We start from the raw sequence: 2,967 nt of genomic DNA, 5'->3' as shown, positions 1-2,967 counted from the left end.
AATGAAAACAAGGCAGAAAGCCATATTCAGATTCAGGGTACACTGACCAGATTAGGTTCTATAAATGCATTCTGATAGCCAACAAGAATAAATATACCTTATAAGTTGATTGCGTTTGTCATACAAGGCACAAAATTACATCCAAGAACAATCCAGGGAACATAATGTACCTGGGTATTCTTTAGACCACATCTGAACAAGCTCCACATCTTAAGCAATCTTCTGTTCTCCAGCTCAAAACACCCATGAATCACATTTGACACTCCTGCATGAATCACCATTGCACCTGACAGCTGAGGGTCAAATACCACAACCTTCTTACTGAATCTTGCCTGCCATGATTATTCCAAATTCTATCTTCAGATCATCAAGGATAGCTGTGTCAACCACTAGGCATTCTTCCATTTTAACTCCTGAACACTAGAGGGCAGCCAGGAGCTCAGCTGAAATATCAAATACTTCAGTTCGATGTCTGGTGGCAGATTCAGTCAAAAACTACTTCCCTTTGAGTTTCAGAAACACAAAATATTGCGTTATTTTTTCTTTTTCCTTTTTTATTGGATATTTTTATTTACATTTCAAATGTTATCTCCTTTCCCAGTTTCCCGTTCATAAAGCCCTACCTTTTCCCCCTCCCCCTTCTTCTATGAGGGTGTTCCCCAAACCATCTACCCATCCCTTTCTTCCTTGTCACACAGGGGGCGGGGGTCATGCATACGCAGGTCCTAGATTTTAAGGTGTATATATGCATAGATGTGTGGGAAAATGTCATTGACTATTGGACTAGAAGAGGATAAGAGAGAGAAAAAACAAGCTCTTAATGGAGTGCTGAAAGTTGAAGATAAGCAGAAAGACAGAGTAACAGTATACAGGTAACAGGAAACTGGAAGGGTCTCGAAGGGGGAGTCAGGGAGCCAGCAGCAGGAGGGGCACAATTAAGGGGTTGATTTTATATGCTTCTTTATTGAGTCACATAATGTGAAAGCCTGCCTGTCAGCCAGAGTCAAGACAAGTCTTGGTCTGCTGGCAGATTCCCTGGCCTGATAACATATAGAATGATAAGAGGAGATAGACTTTAAGCTCACTGTGAGGGGCTGAACATTCTATTAATCTTGGTGGAAGGAACAGGGAGGCCTCTGGGTAGGAACAGATACCCTGTGTACATTGGTCATTGTCTGTGTTAGCTTGTGACTTTGTTTTCCACCATACTGTAAAGTTTATAAAGGTGATGAGAAATACATTCACTGCTGGCATGGTACATCCCTGCAGCCCTCCCAATTTCTAATTTTGTCTCATAGTCTTCTTTCCGATTTTCCTATAATCATCCTCACTCCCCCTCAGAGGACTGTTCGACTTCACATGGGCAGGCCTGGTGCAGGAGAATTTGTGAAATGGCCAAGCTTTACTATTTTTATTGATTCTTATGTTCCTGGATTTATAAACTTCTTATATACTTAGTATTTGAATTAATTTCAAAAATGCACAATGCAGACACAGACACCGTGGCTCTTGCCTATAGTACACAGGTTGAGAAAAGAGGACAGCCGTTTGAGCACAGAATAATAATTTGAAATCAGAAAGGGCAGCATAGCAGAACTCTATTTCTTCAAAGACAGTAAAAAAAAAAAAACTCTTCATAGCAAAAATAAGATTCCAGTGTGCCAATTAAATTTATTGTTGTTTTGTTTTAGGGAGGTTGTAGCAGTTGTATTTGATTCTGATTCAAGTGTATAGGTCACTTAAATCTACAGTCAGGTGTGGGGCAGTGGACAGTGCCAGGAAATTTGGGAAGGTTGAGTGGGTTGTACGCCCTGGGAACCTCTGAGAGGACAGTAGGAGCTTCACCTGCTTCTGACCAGGCCCCTGTCATGTGACCACACTCCCTACATAGGAACTTGACAGGTCAGGTTAATCAGAACAGAGCTCTCCATGCTAATGAGGTATCTAGAGGCCATGGGGGTTTAGCCAATAAGCTTCCCTTCCTGGACACAGCTTCCTGCAAAAGGTATTTAGTCTCTGGTCCACCCTGAGAAGGTGGTTTGCACACAATTTCCAGGATGAACAACCAATAAACAGTTTAGAACCAAGGACTTTCTCTTTCATCGAAAAAACATTGTGGGGAGCATGGAGAAGGCCTTCATCTACAGAGCTGCACCCACAGAAGGCCCCTCTGCACTCCCAGACTCACCCCCACTGACTGAGCTAAGCAGAGTTCTCTTTCCTCCCATGGTCTCCTCAGCCCATTTCCCCAACTTCATTCCCAACTCCGCAAAACGCAGTAGTATCTGGATGTCCAGGAAACTGGGAGCCCCTGGACACCTCATCGCTGGCCTGTGGACCCAGACCCTCCATTTCAAACTCTCTGCGGTTTCCTGTGGTAATTAGATGTCCAAGGTCAGGGAACCCTAGCTTCAGCCTCCCACATCTCAGACTGTGTTGTCCCAGTCCTTGAGCTGTGTATCAGGCTCTTCACTCAAGCCTAGCACCTGAAGGCAGTGCAGGGTAAATGCAGGCTTAGGCTCCATATTCTCTCTGCCCAGAAGCATTCCCACACCCCAGGGACAGAGCAGAACTGGAAACCACAGTCAGGGGCCATGAAGTCTAATCCAGTTACCCTTAAGAAGAATTCATTCCAAATCACTGCTAGCATCTTCCTTTATGTACAGCTGGTGCAGACGATTCCAGTGCGCTTCACCTTCTAATCTTCATTTAATAACCACCATTTACTTTTAACTTTAACTTCTATAGCAGCCTGCCGTCTGCCATGATTGTGCTGACGTTTTGGTTGCATGGATCATTGGTGCCTTCCCATCCTTTCATGGTCATATTAGGGGTCTGTTGGTTGGCTGTCTTGGACATGATAGGCTCCTTCCTGCCTCTCCTCCTTTTATCCCTTCTTCTCATGAAATTTATTATGTGTGTGTTCTTTCTCCTTCCATTTATAGAGTTGCTCTAAAGAATTTCTGC

The sequence above is a fragment of the Rattus norvegicus genome, chromosome 15, assembly GCF_036323735.1.
Source record: "Rattus norvegicus strain BN/NHsdMcwi chromosome 15, GRCr8, whole genome shotgun sequence".
In the NCBI taxonomy this organism is placed as follows: Eukaryota; Metazoa; Chordata; class Mammalia; order Rodentia; family Muridae; genus Rattus; species Rattus norvegicus.
The sequence above is the reverse complement of the archived record's forward strand: the minus strand, read 5'-3'. Positions refer to the sequence as shown.